We start from the raw sequence: 21,918 nt of genomic DNA, 5'->3' as shown, positions 1-21,918 counted from the left end.
AATGTGAGAATGTTTTTAAACTGGTTATAGGGAAAGAAAGTCTGCATAAGGAAAGTAATGACAACTAACGAGGTTAGTTTCGTGAACTTTGGAACATCCAAAAACTTAAAATTTTAACAAAAATCTAATAATATTTATAAAAGTATGAAATAATATATGAGTTTTTACGACGTCCCTTGATTATGCCCTATAGGTTAAAGGAGACGTAGATGACCAGGATGAAGGAAATGATCGAATAAAGAAAGTGGGAGGAAACAGGAATAACCCGAGAAAGCCCACGCACACGATGTTTTGTATCTTATTATTATTATTATTATTATTATTATTATTATTATTATTATTATTATTATTATTATTTATTATTATTATTATTATTATTTATTATTATTATTATTATTATTATTATTATTATTATTATTTGTAACATGGAATTGCATATTAAGAAACACATTGGGTAAATTTTAAAGAAAAGTTTCATTCGCGACGAGGTTTTGGCCCGGCGAGATTTTGGGTGGCGAGGTTTTGGCCCGGCGAGATTTTGTCCGGCGAGGTTTTGGGCGGCGAGGTTTTGGCCACGCAAGGTTTTGGACGGCGAGGTTTTGGCCACGCGAGGTTTTGGGCGGCGAGGTATTGGCCACGCGAGGTTTTGGCCCGGCGAGATTTTGTCCCGCGAGGTTTTGGCCCGGCGAGATTTTGTCCCGCGAGGTTTTGGCCGGCGAGATTTTGGGCGACGATGTTTCGGCCGCGAGATTTTGTCCGTATCCCGTTTAAACCAGGCTTTTTTGGTTTAAACCAGGCTTTTTTGACTTAGATTTTTTGCTTTATGTATTTATATTACATATTCACAGAAATAAGTTTGTTTCGCCTTGATGTTATTATGCAACAGGGGGGTTATGCCGGAAGAACTCCCATAAGTTTAAAGAAGTGCGGTCAGTAAATTTCTTAAGTTGAGAATCTCCCGCCCTAGTCATTGGGAAAATCCCGTCATTACTTGAAATGTAAGACAATAACGGGAAAATCCTGTTATTGCTTTGCATGTAAAATTTAAAGGTCAACGTACCATAATCAGTACGCTAAAACTGAGGTATTAAATTACAAATTTAGTACCGGTACGTAGATATCATTGAAAGTCCAATCCAAGCTAATGTTGGAAGCTACGTAGGGAATCGATAAATTTTGCCAATTTCTATCAATATATTTAAGCAATATTGGCTTCTTTATAAAACAACACGCATTTAGGCATGCAGAAATATACAATTTGGTTTGTTTCGTATATTTAGGCTTAACATCCTTACGAAATACCGAGGTTATCAAGGAGAAGACTTTCGCTTAAACTGACATCCGAACCGCTACTTGGGTTACACATGAAAGAAGGTTTGTGGTTCGACCGAGAATTGAACATGGGACACCTTGATTAAAAGGTGAAAGGGAAATTAAACTATTGCAGGTGGTTTGATATCTGGAAACGTCACCATGAAGTTCACACGATTCGCATTTTTCATTCTTTTTATTTTTGTGGTTTAAACCAGTTGTTAAAAAAAAAAAAGTTGTTGTAAACCAGCCAACCCTAAAAGTAAACACTTCTTTTTAAAGAATACACAAATAACTAGCAAAATAGTATGTAGTATTTTTACTTCAAAATATTCCATACCCTCTTTTTGAAACAAAATAAAATTAAAATAAAACACAAGAGAAATACTTAGATTTATATGATACACTTAAAGGCTGCACATCTAGAGCTTTTGATTTTGTATATTCTTGAAATTCTACAGTTAAGTTTTATAGAACCACCATCACAGTTTACCCAATCCTCAAGTTTTCTGAATTTTTAACAAGAGGGATTCAACATATCATTACGGAACTCCCCCCCCCCAAAAAAAAAAAAAAAGACTACGGAATATATTTAAGTTAAGCTAAATACAACTGCACAACAAACATAACTGAGTGATTAGCTTTTGCGCTTCTATCGGGAAGTCCGGGATTCAACCAGCATTCGACCATTCTGACAAAGCTTTTCTTCATTCCATCTGTGAATGTAGAAATAGTGCGTGTACTGTGAGTTGGGCGACTTCCTTTTTTATTGTTTTTAAATCGTTATTATTACTAATTACCAGCAGTGACGGTTTTGCGAAGGTTAGGGGGGCGGTCTTTTGGACTGAAGCCCGTTCCCCAAAGTTACGGAATGTCTGCAACAAACGAAATATCTATTATTTATGCCTTTACTCATAAACTTTAAGCTCCCGGCAAATAAAAATTACGAATGTTTAAAAAAACTAAACATTAGTAAGAAACCCTTCCCAAAATACTTTTCTAAATTCGCCACTGATTCTCAGTATAAAATGATTTTTAAAGTTGTATCCGGAAGATTATTGCTAAACCTATAAACGAAACGAAATATTAGTTATGCCTGTACTCATAAACTTCAAGCACTTCCCAAATAAAATTAGGACTTTTTAGGAAACGAAACAATCAGAAAAACCCCTCCTAAAGTACTTTTCTAAATCCGCTACTGATTATTTGTATAAATTGGTATTCAAGGTTGCGTCCGGAAAATTATTGCTAAATCACTTCACAGCTACAGTATAACAGAAATGTGGAAGTACGGTTTGACGGATATATTGAAAAACGTACACTTTGACGGATAAATAGAAAAACGGGCAAGTTTAACTTTTGCGCTAGAAGCTAGAGTACTAAAAGCTCTTAGAAATGAAACACGGATGACAAACTAGAGAAGAAAAAAGATGTCTATAACTCAAAAGTTAAAATAAAGTTAAATAGCCTCTAAAATTACCCTCAAACACTACATTCTTCATGTTAGCTTTAATTCGTAAAACATGTGCTCCATCCATCTTGATGGTGAATTTCAGAGCGAAATATCACATTCAGGTCATGGAATTCTTATCTAACTATAGAATATACTATAAGAAAGCTATTTAGATAGAAAAATCATGAAGTTGAAAAAAGCCAAAATTTCCAAAATTCTCGTTTTTTTCCCAAAAAAGCCGGCTTTTTATGTGAAAAAAACCATCGATTCAAAAAAGCCGGCTTTTTTGCATCTCTAATTGTAGATAATTACATTGATAAATGCTAACGTGTGTGGTACACGTTCCCAATAAATTTCTAACTGTATGTGAGTGAGAGAGGGAAGTTTCTTTTCTGTTTTTAGAGAGTAAACATAAAAATATAAAGAAAGGATGTTTATAAAGAAAGAAACGAGAGAGGGGAAGTAGGACCGGGTAGAGAATGTGAATAATAATAATAATAATAATAATAATAATAATAATAATAATAATAATAATAATAACTAACTCTATGGCCTATGGAACCCGGAGGATCAATGCCGCGCTCACAAAAGTTCTCCACTGACTTCTATTCTTAGCTAATTGGATCCAGTTTCTACTTTGTATTCCTGTCTCTGCGAGATCCATTTTAATCAGGGTTGGCAAAAACCATGGTTTTTATTGAAAAAAACAAAAAAACAGGTTTTTTGGTTTAAACCAGGTTTTTTTGGTTTAAATAATTTACTCTGTGTATTTATATTAGATATGAACAGAAATGAGTTTATTTCGCCTTGGTGTTATTATGCAACAACAAGGTTATGTTGGAAGGGGTCACATAAGCTTAAAGCGGAATCCAAACCGCTCCTCGACTTACATCCAAGAGAAATTGTCCATTTGGACACGGAACCGGGACTAATTGGTCACAAATGCGATTGCCGACTCACTCACGAAGGACTCCTGATAAAAATACGTTGTGGTTGTACTGATCTTTACATAGGCCTACTTGTTCATATAATTGTCAAGAGTCATTTCAGAAGGACAAAAAGATAAAATGTTACACAAGTAAAAACATTATACCAGAATTATATATAAATCGGGAAACTCCCGCCTTAGCCATTGGGAAAATCCTGTTATTACTTTACATGTATTTGTATGTAAAATTTTAAGGCGAACGTATCATAATCACTACTCTAAAACTGAGATATTAAATTACAAATTTGGCATGTAGATATCATTCAATAAAATTAAAGTCAAATCCAAGTTGATGTTGGATTCAACGTAGGCAATTCATAAATTTTGCCAATTTCTATCAATATATTTAAACAACCTTGCTTCTTTATAAAACAACAGGCATTGATTCAATAGAAATATATAATTTGGTTTCATTTCGTATGTTTAGGCTTAACATCCTTATGAAATACCAAGGTTACCACGGAGAAGACTTTCGCTGAAAGGAACACCTCGAATTGCTACTTGGCTTACACTTGAAAGATGGGTTGTGGTTCGATCGAGAATTGAACACGGGACCCTTCGATTAAAAGGGGAAAAGTAGATAAACGTAATGCGGATGGTTTGATATCTGGAAAAGTCACCATGAAGTTCACACGATTTAAAGCATTTTTCGTTTTTTTTTGTTTTTTTGTTTAAACCAGTTGGGTTATTAAAAAAAAAAAAAACAGCTGGTTTAAACCAAGGTTTAAATCAGCCAACCCTGATGGTTACCCTGTCTGTCTTCCGACCAGCAGACAAGAGACTCAAGAATTCGATTAATTTCGACTACTTGATGAATTATTTCAATTTTAGCCAGGATGTAGAGAATCAAAAGTCGATAACCGAGTTCAATGATGGAGGTATTATTCAAACCGGAAGTGGTGGTAATAAACCATTTCCGGTTCGAACGTTGATGATGATAGAAAAAACTATAGACCCCCCAATAGACAGTGAGAAGCGGTTTTTTGTAACCCATTATTGTATTATCTTCTACAACTATCTTCTACTAAAACCGGAAGTGATAGAAATCCATTAGAGCTTTGTTTCAATATCGATTTACATAGAACAAAAGTGATTAGAAAGAGTGAGAAGAGTATTTTTGGAATCGATTTCGCGTTCTAAGAATAGGTACCATCTTCTCTGTAAACACTCTATTCAAGCTAAAAGTGGAAGAAATCAATCACCTTCGGTTTTAACGTTGATCGATATAGAGTAAAACCGGTAATGCATAGCGAAAAGCGGTTCTCTGTAATCAAAAAATGAAATGAAATTTTTGAGTTTTACGTCCCACGGTTATACCGGTTAGGCTAAAGGAGACTGTCAAGATGAGAGATGAATGAAATGTGGAATGAAGAAAGTGGGAGGAAACGGGAGAACCCCGAGAAAACCCCACACACACGGTGTTTGTCCACCACAAAGTTCACTTGGTGGGAGCAGGGTTTGAACCCGGGCCCCCCAGCACCAGAGGTGAACGCTCTACCACTGAGCCACCGCGGCCCCTCTCTGTAATCAATTAAGCAAAAAAAAAAAAAATGCATTCCATTTCCACCTTTAACTTTTTACTAAAACATGAAGTGACGGAAATCTACTATCACTTCCGGCTTCAATATTGATAAAATATCTAATGTATACAAAATTCCTTCTCTTGTGTACGCGTGACATTGCTACTTGTTTCTGTAATGGTGATTAGCAGTGTTGGGCAAAATCAATTGAAATCAATTGCAATTGATCAATCAATTGAAAGTAATTGCTCTGAAAATCAATTTCAATTGATTTCAATTGCAATTGATTTCAATTTGTAATTGACAATTAATTTCAATTGCAATTGAATTCAATCATAAAATTTGCAATTAATTTTTCGTCAATTGTTAATTGTTAATTGATCACCAGGCAATTGAAACTTTTAATTGTTAATTGTCAATTGCAAAGAGTGCAATTGAAACATTTAATTGTTAATTGCAATTGACAATTGAAACTTGTAATTGTTAATTGCAATTGAAATCAGCAATTAAAACTGAAGATAAGAAGATATGTATATTGTGTTATCCACTTGTTACTGTTTTACATATTTCAAGAAAGGTACTTATAAGAAATGCTGGATAACTACCATCTCTTCGCCCCCCTGGGAAGAAAATCGTGAAACTAAGCATTTTTTAAATGCATTATGTTTATGATTCTATCCCCCTCGAAAGAACTCTATATGCCCGTCATGCATACAATAGGGATAGGCACGAGCGAGTTTTCTTTAAGACTCGACTCGACTCGAAGCAGACATTTTGAGCTCGACTCGAGAACTCGGCTCGAAAAATTTCCCTAAACTTGACTCGAATTCGGATCGAGTTTCCAGTCGAGTCGAGCCAAAACGAGCCAATTCGAGCTAAATCCTTTTGTGTAGTTCCAAGTACTACTCTCTTCAAGTATCCTACATAGACAATATAATTATCCATGATACTACTACTACTACTATAACTAATTATTATTATAACACCGTGTATAAACATGGAACATAGGCGGTTTGTATCTGAATACTAAAAATTAGTTGACTGTCGATCTCGGTCGTCAAGAAATCTTCAGGAGGCAAGGACATCGGTCACGAGGTTCTAGGTTTGAGTTGAGGAGGAGCAAGTATTCGGGCTCGAGCCAAAAATTGTTAAAAGTTATAGGACTCCAGCCAAACATGTTCAAAACTGCTCGACCCTGGTTTAGGGTTGTTAACGACTCAAGCGGTTCTCTTACAGCTCATTAACTTATCGAGCCGAACAGGGAAGTGAGCCGAGCCAACAGCTCATCCAACCGAGCCAGCTCTAGCTGGTGGCACACACGAGCTGAACCGAACCATGCTGATTGCTTACCCCAACCGAGCCGGTTCGAGCCATCGGCTCAGTTGAGCTGACTCGAACCCAGCCTATGGACTCGTTTCAACGGAGCTGGTTCGAGCCATTGGCTCCAATCGAGCCGAGTCGATGACTCGTCCCTACCGAGCCGGCTCAAGCCATCGGCTCAATTGAGCCCAGTCGATGGGTCATCCCAACCAAGCCAGCTCAAGCTGTTCGCTCAGTTGAACCGAGCCGAGCCGGTTGACATCACTATCCCGGTTGGGCTTCTACTTTGGCTAAAAAAAATTAGACCGTGCAGTTCTCAGCCTTGATGGTAAGAACTACAGTATATACTTATATTGGTGCTCACGGCGTCATTAACTTGTTCCGCCACCAACGAATTTCGAGGTACTTTGTTTTGCATCTTATGTGCGTGTTTTGTGTCGCTTTGTGAGCCTATTCCCACATTTTGTGCGTCACCGGAAGTGGGTCAAAATGGGCCTACCAATATGGCGGAACAAGTTATTGCTGTTCCGCCACCAATGAATTTCGAGGTCATTGCCTTCACAATCGTTTTGTGTCGTTTTCTGTATCTACTTCCACGTTTTGTGCGTCATGGGAAGTGGGTTAAAATGAGTCTTCAAGGTGGGACGAAAATGAATCATTGTTCCGCCAGCAACGAATTTCGAGGTAGCTTCTTTCGCATCGTTTAGTGCCAGTTTCTTGCCGTTTTGAGCGCGTATATTCACGTTTTGTGCGTCACCGGAAGTGGGTCAAAATGGGCTTCCAAGATGGGACGAAAATGACCAAGAGTTCCGCCAGTATCGAATTTTGAGGTCGTTAATTTCACATCGCGTACCCTTTTGTGCGCCTATTTCGACGTTTTGTGCGTCACTGGAAGAGGGTCAAAATGGGCCTCGAAGGTGGGACGAAAATGACCCACTGCTTCGCCACTACCGAATTTCGAGGTCCTTCCTTTCGCATCGATTAGTGAATTTTCGTGCCGTTTCGTGCCCTATTTCCACGTTTCGTGCGTCACCGGAAGTGAGTCAAAATGGGCTTCCAAGATGGGACGAAAATGACCAAAAGTTCCGCCACTATCGAATTTCGAGGTCGTTAATTTCACATCGCGTACCCTTTTGTGCGCCTATTTCGACGTTTTGTGCGTCACTGGAAGAGGATCAAAATGGGCCTCGAAGGTAGGACAAAAATGACCCACTGCTCCGCCACTACCGAATTTCGAGGTCCTTCCTTTCGCATCGACTAGTGAATGTTTCGTGCCGTTTCGTGCCCCTATTTCCACGTTTCGTGCGTCACCGGGAGTGAGTCAAAATGGGCTTCCATGATGGGACGAAAATGACCAAAAGTTCCGCCATTATCGAATTTCGAGGTCGTTAATTTCACATCGCGTACCCTTTTATGCGCCTATTTCGACGTTTTGTGCGTCACTGGAAGAGGGTCAAAATGGGCCTCGAAGGTAGGACGAAAATGACCCACTGCTCCGCCACTACCGAATTTCGAGGTCCTTCTTTTCGCATCGACTAGTGAATGTTTCGTGTCGTTTTGTGCCCCTGTTTCCACGTTTTGTGCGTCACCAGAAGTGTGTCAAAATGGGCCTATGAACATAACGAAACAAGTTAATGCTGTTCCGCCACCAACGAATTTGGAGGACGATTCCTTCACATCGTTTAGTGTGTATTTTGTACCGTTCTGTTTGCCTACTTCCACGTTTTGAGCATCACCAGAATTGCGTCAAAATGGTCCATCAAGGTGTGGGAAAAAAGAGCCATTGTTCCGCCACTATCGAATTTGGAGGTCGTTTCTTTCGCATCGTATATTGCCTGTTTTGTACCGTTTTGTGCTCCTATTTCCACTTTAGTGCGACATCAAAAATGGGTCAAAATGGCCTACAAGTATAGCGGAATAACTTAATGCTGTTCCGTCACCATCGAATGTCGATGTCGTTTCCTTCACATTTTTATGCATGATTTGTGTCGCTTTGTGCGTCAGTGGAAGTGGGTCAAAATGGTCCTTGAATGTGGGATGAATATGTCTTTTTCTGCCATATTTGTAGGTCCTCTTTGACCTACTTTCGGTGGCGCACAAAACGTGAAAATATGCGCAGAAACGGTACAAAACATGCACTAAACAATGCGAAAAAAGCTACCTCGAAATTCGATACTGATGTGAGAGTGGGTCATTTTTCTTCCCACATTGAATGCCCATTTTGACCCACTACCATTGATTCACAAAACGTGGAAATAAGCTCACAAAACGACACAAAAATGGAAATTTAGCTTAATTACATGGAAATTTTAAGTTTGTACGGTACGCTTAATTATACGGAAAATTTTATACATTTTTCCTTTATGTTGGTCTGCTTTACGTTGATTTGGGACTTTCAAATTTTATTCTTTTTTCAACTGAAAAGTATCTATAATTCAACAAGGAAATAATTATCAATGATAATTATAATAATTATCTATATAATTGAATTCATTGTAATTTGGTCCATGACAAACACTTTACCATTTCGTACTAGCTGTTATACCCCTTCTTCGCACGGATCAGATAAAATATCAATGTAAACAAACAGAACAACGGGAGAACAATTAAAAAACATTTCTAAAATTGGATATATTTTGTATGAATATATATCCAACAACGTACATGTGTTTTCATTGGGAAGGCTGATAGAGGCTGAATTTGAACGTAAACACTATCGGGGGTGTCACTATACATCTGAGCAACCCCGATAAATATAGATTCGACACAAATATTGGTAATTTTCTACTACTTTTACATGTCCCGGTGAACGCCCCCTCAGACCCCCTTGGTTCGAATTGTGAAAAAAATCTCCTCTGGCCCCCAGCCGATACCGCGAAAACTATGAATGTGACACTAACATATGCCATTTTCTACTACTTTTTACATATCACGGTAAAAGCCCCTATGATCCTCTGGTTCCAATTTTCAAAAAACAACGCCTTTGGCCCGCAGCCGATGGGGGCTGCATTTAGAAGTCAACGCCTGTCGAAGTATCACCATTCATCTCAGTGACAGCGAAAACTATGGATTTGACACTAATATCGGTCATTTTCCATCATTTTTACATGTCTCGCAATTCTCCACCCCCGGTGACTCCCGGCCCGCATACAATGGTGGCTAAATATGAAAATCATCGCTAATGAAAGTATCACCATTGATCTCAGCGACCGCGAAAACTACGGATTTGACACTAATATCGGTCATTGTGGATTATTTTTACACGTCTCTTGATCCCCTTTATAATGCTTCCGTTCCTTAGCTAATGGGAGCTAAATGTGAAAGTAAACGCGGACTTGAGTTTCACCATTGAGCTCAGCGACCCCGAAAACTATGAATTTGACATTAATATCGGTCATTTTCGATTATTTTTACATGTCTCGGAATTCCGCCCTCTAGTGACCTAAGGTCCGCATACAACGGTGGATGAATTTGAAAGTCATCGCTAATGGTATTGTCACCATTGATCTCAGCGACTGCGAAAACTATGGATTTGACACTAATATCGGTCATTTTGGATTACTTTTACGTTTCGGTATCCCTCCCCTCTCCCCGTTGACCCCGGGCCCGCAGCCGAATAGGGTGAATTTGGAAGTTAATGCGATCGGAGTTTCACCATTGATCTCAGCGACCGCGAAAACTCGACACTAATATCGGTCATTTTCTACTACTTTTACATGTCCCGGTAAACGCCCCCCTGAGACCCCCCTGGTTCGAATTTTGTCAAAAACGCCTTTCCTTGGTGTGGGACCTGGACCAAGGTAACCGTGACCAAAATTTGGTTACTCTCGGTCAACTTGTCTGGTCCCTAGGCCGGTCCCGGAAAACGTCCCCCTGAGACCCCCTTAGTTCGAAATAAAAAAAAAAACTCTTCGTCTTGATCTAGGGCCTAGACCAAGCTACCCGTAACCAAATTTTGAAAAGTTTCGGTCCACTCGTCTGGTCCACAGGCCGCACAAAGATAGACAGACAGACACAAACAAAGTCTTCATTTTATTTATATTAGAAAGGTCAGATCCGCCGTTATTGTAATAGAGCGGTGGTTGAGCGATTGATCGTAGAAATTCAAACTCCGATGAGTGATAATTTCATAGGCTTGTTTTATTACAAGTTTAAACTCTTTAGTCAGTAGAGAAGAGGGCGTGAATCATGGGTCAAAGTTGATGACAATGGGTTTTGGTGGGTTTGTGGGTCACAGTGGGTGAGAGTGGTTCATGGTGGGTGGTGGGTCAGAGTGGGTCACGGTGGGTCGTGGGTCACGATGGGTGGTGAGTCAATTGGTCGTGGTTAAAGTTTTCATTGTCCCACGCCCTCTCTGAACTACAATGTTGAAAATTAATCAGTGAAAATCAATTGCAATTGATCAATCAATTGAAAGTAATTGCTGTGGAAATCAATTGCAATTGAATTAATTGTCAATTAATTTCAATTGCAATTGAATGACTGAATTCAATTGCAATTACTTTCCACTGCAATTACTTTCAATCAATTGATTAATTGCAATTGATTCTCCATTATTAATGGTCAACTGCAAGTAACAATTAACCATTACTTACTTCAATTGTTAATTGCAATTAACAATTAAATTTACATATTAATTGTTAATTGTTAATTCAATTGAAATTTGCCCAACACTGGTGATTAGCAGATAGGAATTTAGCTTTCCTTCAAAGGTCTAAGAAATCCACAGAATTATGTTCCAAGAGACAAGAGTTATGACAGATGGTAAGGCTTCGTGGCTGTCCTTTCAGTCTCCTGTGTGCTCATCAAACTTATTTTACGAAGATGTAACGGTAGCGTTGATCAACGACTGTTTGTAATTACACGGTCATACATCACATCAACAAGGACAAAATTTCTAAAAATGCTATCTGAATTGATATCACGCCAATCGCTGCATGTTGTGTAACCGACAGATTTCCATTTCATTCCATTCGGCCTCCTATAGGACACCTTGGCAGTGACGTAACTAAGGAGGGGGGACAAAATTGGGCAAACATTTATTTAACTATAAGGCAAGGAAAGCAGTATTAGCAAACTATAAAGAAAAAAATACCACAGAAATTTAATAGGACAACAAATCACTAGCCTTAGAATCATATCCATAGTGCATAAGTTAGCTTCAAGCTATCTTTTGAGGACATTGTAAAAACCTTTGCACCCAAAAGAGCCCGCATAGTTAAATTTTAGTTCCAGCTTTTTTGTGTTTTCATTTAACTTACATCGATTTAAGAGATTTGCAAAATATCCGGCTATAATAGTCGAGACAACAGCTTGACTGTTTGCCGTAATTAAATAACCTATTCTAAAGCAACTGTTGATTTATTCTACACATATCTATATCCCGATACAATTCCAAAAACATTGTGATTTGCAACCATTATGATAAAACTATAAGACTATCTCAAGCATGCTACTCTCAGATTATTTGGCAATCAAATACTAATTAGTTTGGTGTTTTATATTGTAGTAAAAAATATGTACTACAATTCTGAAATCAAGCTTTACCACTTGAATAAAAAATTGAGTAGGAGAATTACTGTGTGATGTTGGTATCAGGTGTAGTCGGGGAACAAGGCCGGATTTAGGGCGAAGTATCGGTGCGCCCCCCTCGTTGTAAATATATATATCATCTAAAGCGAGGAATTACCAGTCAAAATAGCAACACTTTCCGAAATTTGAGGCTTAAAAGAAAGCGGAGTTCTGTAAATGCTATAGTTTAAGTCAATTTTCTGAAGGTTGAAAGAAAAGGATTCACCTAGAGCAGATTTTTAGCATTTCCAGGGCAATTCCTCATTCACACCACAGATGCCGAAAGGCATTTTTAAAAAAGTCAAATTTAATTCAATTGTATTGGTAGTTATTGGTGCAACCCATCAGTACATCCTGAATCCGCCCCTGTCGGAGAGTGTTTTGGTGACCGGGGAACGCTAAGGAAAGATTTTGCCCCGGGCGACAACTAGCATAGTTGTGTCGCTGCTTCTTGCATTTTAGTAAAGTAGTTCTTTACTGTTAGGTTCTTTTTTAAATATAATAATGTGATATTTCTTACTCAAACTAATTTTTTAAGAGATTAGTTTATGGAGGTCAAGTTTTGGCACGCCACTCGAAATAATTGTTAAAAAATTATAATTCTTTCACCAATTTCCTTCTTACTGTTCTCCGAAAGATTTGTGCTGGGCGACGTGACATTAGCCCATTTTATCATAAACAAAATTCAAAGCGGTTACCAGGAGTAATTGTTGAACAATTACAATTCTTATACGATTCGTGTATAAATACAACATCCGGGTGTGACACAAAAAGACAGCGCGAAAAACAAAGCAATATGTGTTAGGTGGCTACTAAAAAGCACGTACGCTATCTAAGCAAGTCGGGGCCGGGCGGAGACCCCGCGTGATAGAACGGAGGTATCCGAAAGGAAAAGACGCGTCAGCGACGTTGGGTGTACGCGTAAGCGAAGTTAGTGATAGAAGTGGTTTGGCATTCATGAGTTTCAATAGCACTTGCCATGGTTTCATCCTAACGCTTTACTTGTAAACATAAAATGCAGCTTTTTACACTGTGCAGAAATACAGCACAGGTGGGAAATAGTATTTAATACAGTCACCTTTCATATACTCACTTATTTTATCCGTCACGAAGTACTTGTACAATTTTAAGTAGTAACACTACACTTGTAAATCTAAATTACAGGTGTATACTTTATTTCTGTCGCCTGCAGAAATGTGTTATTTATAGATATGTCTTTTCATGCAGAGTATTGAATTTTACCTGTAAATTTTCCAAAATGCGGTATGGCAAAGTTTGAAAAGCCCCTACTAATTCCCAACCTCTCATTTAGAGTATACCGGTAATAGAATATGAATAGAGCTGTTTAAATAAAACAGCTGATGGAGAATTTCGTATCCAGTAGTTTAATAAAATGGTAAAATAAATAAATATTACGTAATAAAATTTAAAATATGAAATCATTTTTATTTTTCCTCGCTATGTTTCTTCAGCCATAATTTAGCACCATTGCACTTTCCTCTCATAGAAATATAGAAAGATTTTTTTTTTTTTTTTTTTTTTTAAATCTATGGATTACTATAGGTACAGGAAACGCGTCTTCCGCAAAAACAGTATCAGAGACCTTGCAATGGGGACCTCCTGGGCTCGGCTGAATTGTCGCCATTCAGTCACGAATACGTGGAAGGTCACGTAAACAGAGTACGGTTCTAACCTCTTGCAATATTCGCGCGGCGATGCGTGCAAAGGGAGCAGGCAAATCAGCGACGGTGCGTAACTAAAACAGATGGTTAGAGCGCTGGAGGCGCATATGTAATCGCTGCTCGCAATCACCATAGAAGTAAAAATCGGCAGATTAAGAATTTATCAGGAGTAAAAGTGAGAGGGAACGCATGCGGACGTCGTTCCCCACTTCCAAAAATATACAGAGACTCACTTTAATATTCGGCCACCCCACATTGTTGTCATTTATGTCAAAGGACTCATTAATGTAAATACATAGGGATTTTTAAGCGATGACAGGGAACAACTATCATGTCTCGTGTACTATTTCCTAATATGTAAAAGTTGTAAATGCATACTATGCCTAACTAACTGCTATGTTTCTACGAACTGCCTTCATATTATGCCACTTTAATATTCGGCCACTAAAGTGACTTGATGATCTTACTGCTGTATCTCCAGTTTACAGAACAATATGAGTGGGGGAAGGAACGTCGTATGTACAACTCTTTTCTCGTCTTCGTGTTAGAAAGTGTGAATGGGTATTGGCTTGCAGTATAACACTTCCAATGGAGCGAAAAAGTTGTAACACAATCTTTGATCAGAGCCAGCTGGTCATTTTTCGTCATAAAAGGGGGATTCCAATAGGTATATTGCCCGTCTCTTCAATATACCACGAAGTACAGTCGGTGATATCTTGCAACGCTATAAGAACGAAGACACGATACAATCCGTGAAGCAGAAGGGTCGGCCTAGCAAGCTAAATGATCAAGACAAACGTGTGATTGTGAAAAAAGTGAAGAAAAACCCAAAATTAAGTGCACTGAAGATTGCAACGGAATTGTTGCAAGGATGTGGAAAGGATATACACCCAGAGACTGTTCGGAAAGTACTGAGAAACGAAGAATACCACGGAAAGGTAGCTACAAAGAAACCATGTGTCAACAAAGTGTGCAGATAGAAACAACTTCAGTTCGCTAAAATCTATGTGCAAAAGGAACCAGAATGATGGAAAGACGTTATTTTTGCTGAGGAAAGCAAATTCAACATTTTAAAGACAGATAGAGGGTTCTAGTGTGGCGAAAGGCAAATGAAGAACTAAGGAAACTGAATTTACAAGCAACAGTCAAATATGGTGGTGGTAACATAATGGTTTGGAGGTGCATATCTGCTGTCGGTATGGACGAACTCAGGTTTATAAATGCTAAAATGACAAAAGAACAATGCCTGAGCATTCTAAAAGAGACTGTACACAAGAGTGCGGACAAATTTGGAATCAGCGAGACTTTTAAATTTTATCACGATAACGACCCAAAACATAAGGCGCATGTTGTGCATGACTGGCTTCTGTACAACTGCCCCAAAGCTATCGAAACTCCACCACAAAGTCCGGAACTCAATTCCATTGAAAATTTGTGGGATGAACTCGATCCTAGAGTTCGGAAAGTGGCGGTAACATCAAAGGAGGAACTTGAGAGAAGGTTAACAGAAGAATGGGCCAATATTGCTGCTGAATATACCGTAAAAATAACTGGAAATATGCAAAATCACTTGAAGGAGGTGGTACACAATAAAGAGTATCCAATTAGGTATTAAAACCTTTTTCTTGCATCGAAGAATGCGGCAATAAAGCTCCACATTATGTGGTGGCCGAATACTAAAGTGATTATAATTTTTGTGTTTGAGAAGAAATGTTCTGATTTTTGTACGTAAGAGTTAAAATTTTATGGTGTAATTTTTGTAAAAAGTTGCACAAAGTATAGAGATTTCACATAGCATAAACAATATTATCACTCTACTTTACTGTAGTTCATAATATAAAATAAAATGCCAGTACAATGTGGTGGCCGAATATTAAAGTGAGTCTCTGTACATGGCGTCCCTCCAGTTTCCAAAAAATTACAATGGGAAAAGATAGGCACGGAGAACAGCGTGAATGTCATGCGTACCTCTACCTTTTCAGATACACTTTTAGCCCTGGAATTTATGTAGTATCAGATATTCCGCACCGAAAGATATATATGCAGCCACACTGTGTGATCTGTATATATGGGCGCCCATCAGGGGGGCATGGTGGGGCGCTCGCCCCCCCCCCCACTAAGAGGAAATTGTACTTGGGAATATCGGAAACCCAATAAATTTTTACATTAGTTACAGCAAAATTTGAAACTATTTTTGAAACGTCACTTTACTTGCCCCCCATGGAAACCACAACATGGGCACCCTTGCCTGTATAGTCTCTATCTGAACAAGAAATGTGCCTCAAAACCCAATAAAAACTAGCTACTACCACAAAGAATTATTTTCTCTGCGGAACTTGCATCATAGCATTATTATTCTATAACATTCCTATAAAACAACAATTTGAAAATTCGTTACTACTATGCCACATCTTATTGGTTTCCACCAGAACAATTCTGATAACGTCACCGTATTTGTATTTCAGATCGAATACGCATCTCTGTAATTACAGTAGCTTCGCGTACACAGCAGATAGGCTATCCATTATGTTCATTTACGAAGGTTATGTACTTCATATTTGTTCATTCCGAACAAAAATTACACAGACATATCACGGGATAAATATATATTAAAACGTACGCAATACGTACCTGAATGTCTCTTCGATTGATTAAAAAAAAAAAAAAATGGCCTTCACCAAAAGAAAGCTTACCTGTAGAACAGGCAGACTGTTTTTAAGTTTGCAACAGTGACAACCAGTCATATGATTTGATATCACACGGAAATATATCAGCCTCTTATTTCACTTATTTTTCTTCTAAATGGTGTCTCAACTGAATATCTTCAATATTTCTCCATGTGTTTACCCGCGCACTTAACTAGACACTGTCGTCTACCAGTCCTCTACAATACACACATGGCATCCCGATGCACTCCCTCGTGGATAATTTCGGGACTTTCCCTACGAAATCCGACGGTGTCAAAATAGAGAAAGAAACAACTCGTGATCTTGACATTGCGCAATGCTTCGATCCGCTTGTCTCGTACACACACGCACACTCAACAAGCACATTACACTGCAGCAGGGTTGGATTCTTTAATATCATATTATCGTGTCGAATTACCCTATTTATTTTTATTTATTTATTTATTTCATTTTCCGCCGTTAAGAATTCTGCGTTCACGGATTTGTCAAGAGATACCCTACATTATTACAATATTAATAGTACAAATATTATGCATTCAAAATATATACGTAACAATAATAGGTCTACTAAAGTATTAAGCAATTTATGGCTGGAGGCCCTTCACCGCCTTTACCCCAGGCCCGTATCCACGGGGGGCTAAGGGGCCGAGCTCCCCCTAAACTTTGGCTGACCCCCTTAAAGTTTCACGGTAGGCTTGCAAATGAACTATAATATGCTGATGAAATATAATATGATTGGGTCACCCCCCTAACTTCTACCGGGCCCCCCTAAATTTTGGGGCTGGCTACGGGCCTGCTTCACCCTAATTAAATAGTCCCAGCAGTTTTGCTTTAGTTTATGAGCGGCTCGGGAGAATACACATATTTTCTAACTTTCAAGTAAATTGGAAAAGAAAGTTAAACATTCTCATGCAAGCAGGGCCGGCGCGAGGGGGGGTCGAGCCGTGCCACCGCCCAGGGCGGCAAGTCTAATGGGCGGCACAATTTGAAAAAGAAAAAATACTATCAAACTATAATGCTTCGTAATAGGCCGACATGGAAAAATAAAATTGTGTTCACCTGAAAACGTAACTGAACTTACTTCACTCACATTCAGGAAAATGCTCACTCAGGAAATTCAGATCATTGCCCCTCATTTTCAATGATCAAACTACTAGCCACAGCCACAAGTATCTCGTTCAATATTTCCCTTGCTGTGGCGTAGATAAGATTTTCAACTAGGGTGGATAAGATTATCAAGATGTCTTTTATATTATTTATATTCAACAATGTTCAAACACCACTCCAAGTATGCAAAAGGTACACTGCCACTTGAGAAAGGCCGTTCTAGCCTACAGCACCTAGAGACCAGGCCCGTATTCACGGGGGCCGGACCTTCTCTAAATTTTCACTGTTCCCCAAAAATTTTCACGGTAGGCTTGCAAAGGAACTATAATATGGTGATGAACTATAATGTGGTTGAGTCGAGCCCCTCTAACTTCTACCGCCCCCTCCCCTACATTTTTGGGCTGGCTACCGGCCTGCTAGAGACACTTAGGTTAAATGTCGAAGCACAACATTTGAAAAACGTAATAGAAGGACTAGTTGCAATAATGCAGCTTTTAGTCGAACAATGTCTACCGTTACGCGGAACATCAGATTAAACTTTACAGAAGTAGTAATGGTAATTTTCTGAAACTGGTAGAACTCTTTGCAAAGTTTGACAGCGTCATGGTCAAATACTTTAAAAGAACCATGGGAGGACAAAATGAATATCACCATTACTTAGGAAAAGTCCAAAATAAAATTATTCAAATTTTTAGTAAACAAATAAGAAGTAAAATACTGTCTTTGTTGAAAGATGCAAAATATTATAGTGACATAAGAAGTGAGTTTTGTGAAATGCCATTCTTGGATTCCCGAATAGACCTCAGCAATGTTTGGACGTAAATGGTGCTCAGCTGGAAGTTTGGCGTTGAAAAAATGCTTGAAAACAAAATTTCAGACTTCCTTACAAGTCCACTAAAAGTTTTGTACAAATACAATAAATGGTTACAAAGTTACAGCTTTTTACTTTCTTGCAGGACTTTTGGAAGACCCTGTGTTAGACTGTACGCCATATATTTCTGGTACAGAGCAAATGACAATAATCGTTTGTTTTGTACAAATTACATACAGTAATGGAGAATGCCTTGTAAAAATTTGCGAACACTTTCTTGGTTTCGTATCGGTAACAGGCAACACCGGTCTAGGACTGACAGAAGTAATAATTAAACAGCTATAGGAAATGAACATTCCAATCGAAGACATGAGGGGGCAAGGATATGACAACGGTTCCAATATGAAAGACATACATTCAGGTATTCAGAAGAGAATTTTAGAAATAAATTCCCAAACCTTTTATGTTCCTTGGAGAAGTCATTCACTAAACCTTGTCGCCACAGCATTTCAATACGTCGTTTCATTTTTAAAATATAATTTTAAAAAAGTTTGACTTTTTTCTGCGTCAGTTCATTGTTGGACCATACTAAAGGAACTAAGCACCACAAGGTGGGAGAGCCGAATTGATGCTCTGACTCCACTTAGATATCAAAGAGAAGAGGTTTATGATGTCTTACTTCAAATAAGTAATGACAATAAAACAGATAGAATGGTCGCCTAAGATTCTCTATGTATAGCAAACCAGCTGCGTGGCTTTACTTTCCTTTGCTCACTCGTTATCTGTTATGACTTTTCACTCCACACAAACATAGTAAGCAAAAGTCTTGAAAGCATTGATTCTCATGTATTGGATGGAGTTGGGTTTCTTGAAAATATCTGAGTACTTTGAGAGAAGCAAAAATGATGCAAAGTTTCAATCGTACTTAGTTGATGCGATGGAGTTGGCATCAGCATTCGATATGGATGATCCACGGATAGGTAACACAGTGCAAGCTGGAAGTCGAAAGAACAAGAGACAGATTCAATACGAGGCTGAGAATGAAGCTATTGAAGATCGACAAACAAGATACAAGATCGATTTTTTATTAGAAAGTTCTACATGTGATTTTGTTAGCTTTAGGAGAAAGATTTGAGCAACTTTAACATCACAGTATTTCGATTTTCTTTACGATAAGTAATCTTTAACATACCACCTGAACTTTTGTCTGAAAAGTGTACTAAACTTGCCACCTCTTTATCACACAAAGAATCGAAAGATATTAACCCCAGTGATTTGGAAGACAAACTGAAAGTGTTATCCGCTACAATTAAGCGTAAAAGTTCACCAAAAGAGATTTTAAAATTAATTAAGGAATTTTGTTAACCTTACCGGTAACAATGGCAAGTGGGGAAAGAAGTTCTTCGAAACTTAAGCTTATTAAATACTATCTACGTTCTTCCATGTCTGAAACACGCTTGAGTGGTCTAGTGATGATATCAATAGAAAACGAATTGGCTGAAACATTGAATTACGCGAATGTGATAAAGGAATCTGCTCATATCAAAGCAATATTTTTTTTTCAATTAAGATATGATAAATTTACGTATATCGTGTTTTAGTACATTATAAGGCTTAGGCTAATCACTTAGTTTTGCCTTAATATCTTATTCACTATATTATCTTCATGCTGCATACTCTATTGGAAATACCTTTTGATATAAAATAAGCTTAAAAATTAACATTCTTAGTCGTGACTAAAGCACATTTTTTAAAAATTATTTTCTGTATGCACTACTGTATGTCACAGACATACAGCGAAATCAAGCATATTGAATATTGTATCATGTATGGAGTCGTTTAAATATTACATAAGCATTCGAGAGAGGTAGTTCAATTTTTTCTTTACTTTTCCATTTCATACATGTTTTTAAATGGGGCATCATACTTTTTCATAACACTTCAACGTCTTCTGTCAAAATAAGGTTTGCGGATTAAAGGGGCGGCATGTAAAAGTACTGCCCAGGGCGGCAAAACTGCTAGCGCCGGCCCTGCATGCAAGGCAATGCATGACACATACCAAACTAGGGTTGCCAACACTGGAAAATAAAAAAAATAAAAAAAAAAGCCACCTTCTCAAAATTCCCTATGACATAGGTCTAAGTATGAAGTATGTCTTTTCGGGCCCATCCATGGGAAGAAAATGTACTATCGTAAACAAAAGTGCATTAGCACCTGTATTCTGCAAATCTTTAGTACATTCACTAATAAATGAAAAACTGAATTTGACATTGATCATTTTATTGTCAGTAACTGCCGCTTCTTTGAAATTATTGAAACACATGAACAAAGGTATATTAATAATTACGTGAAAATTTTGGATTTTGAAAATGAAATTTATTCTTTAAACTTATACTTCAACTATAAGAAATTTCTATCCTTTTCCACTCTCAATAAATGTATAAAATTCCTTACAAGTAAATTTTAAGTTTTCCGGATACAATTCCCTGTCATCTCTTTAAAATTATCTAAACTGATGAACAAAATATATTAATCATTGATAGGTGGTGAAACGTGATAGTTTTGGACTTAGTTACTTCTTAAATCTATACTTTGAGCTAGTTAAAAAAAAAAACTGTCACAAAGGTCGTCCTTTTTTAAAAAAAATTGTAATGTTGAGCAGAACATGTTTTTAATCTGTTCCATTACTGTAAAAAGTACTTCTGGTAAAATTTGGTTCAATTTCAATAATATTTACTGATAGCTACTACGAGCTAAAAAAAAAAAAATCATACTATAGGCCTATCAGAAATTCTCTTTCTCTCAATATTAAGCATTAATCTACTACCAATTGATACAGTAGTAATTTCTTTTTTTTTAAGCTACATTGTGTCTCTCGTAATATTTATTATACATGATGTTCATTTAGTTACTTAATGATAAGCATGTTGCTAAAAACTTTTAAGAAATGTTTGATACGAATATAATTTTGAAACGATTGACTATGAAATTTTATGTACGTGTTTTATGTTTTGTTCTTCGCGTAATATTAAACAAAACATCATTATACTGAACGTGAAATAATATTGTAAATCGTGTAGGGTGCCAGGGGTCCACCGGGTTTGAATTTCGGGATTCTATTTAAACAAGAATAAGAAACTAAAATTTCACCGAGTTAAAGCTTCGAGTTTCTTGAGAGTCTGGGCGGTATTCGGAATCGTTGTTACGTCTGATTAGCGTCATACTAAGGGCTTAACTAACGCTTGAACCTTGTGGTATTCAAACCTTAGAATGACACTAACCACACTAAGAATGACTCTGAATACCGCCCAGAATTTAAAGTTTAATAACTTAAAATATAAATTATGAAACAAGTAATAAGTACAATAACCGCTTCGAACTTCTATATATTGGCATGTATACGTAATGAAATTACCGTATGGAACTGGTAATTATTGCATAATTTCCATCTCTGCATTGCGACAGATT

At 37.7% G+C, this 21,918-nt stretch overlaps 1 protein-coding gene across 3 annotated transcripts in view; it reads right to left on the bottom strand.

The window, feature by feature from the left end:
- Positions 1 to 21,918, bottom strand: part of LOC145690533 (NFX1-type zinc finger-containing protein 1-like) — a 154,732-nt gene that overhangs the window by 90,006 nt on the left and 42,808 nt on the right. For 2 of the 3 annotated variants that reach the window (XM_081765502.1, XM_081765521.1), the window contains exon 1: positions 16,539 to 16,857. The exons of the other annotated variant lie outside the window; for it this stretch is intronic. The gene's annotated coding sequence lies outside the window, so the exon portion shown is untranslated. Of the gene's footprint in view, positions 1 to 16,538; positions 16,858 to 21,918 lie in introns of those variants that run through there. 3 annotated transcript variants of the gene reach the window in all.

This window comes from Thermobia domestica, chromosome 1 (genome assembly GCF_964235325.1).
Source record: "Thermobia domestica chromosome 1, izTheDome1.hap1.1, whole genome shotgun sequence".
NCBI lineage: Eukaryota > Metazoa > Arthropoda > Insecta > Zygentoma > Lepismatidae > Thermobia > Thermobia domestica.
Note: the sequence above shows the minus strand (reverse complement) of the source record. Positions and strands in the feature narration are given on the sequence as shown.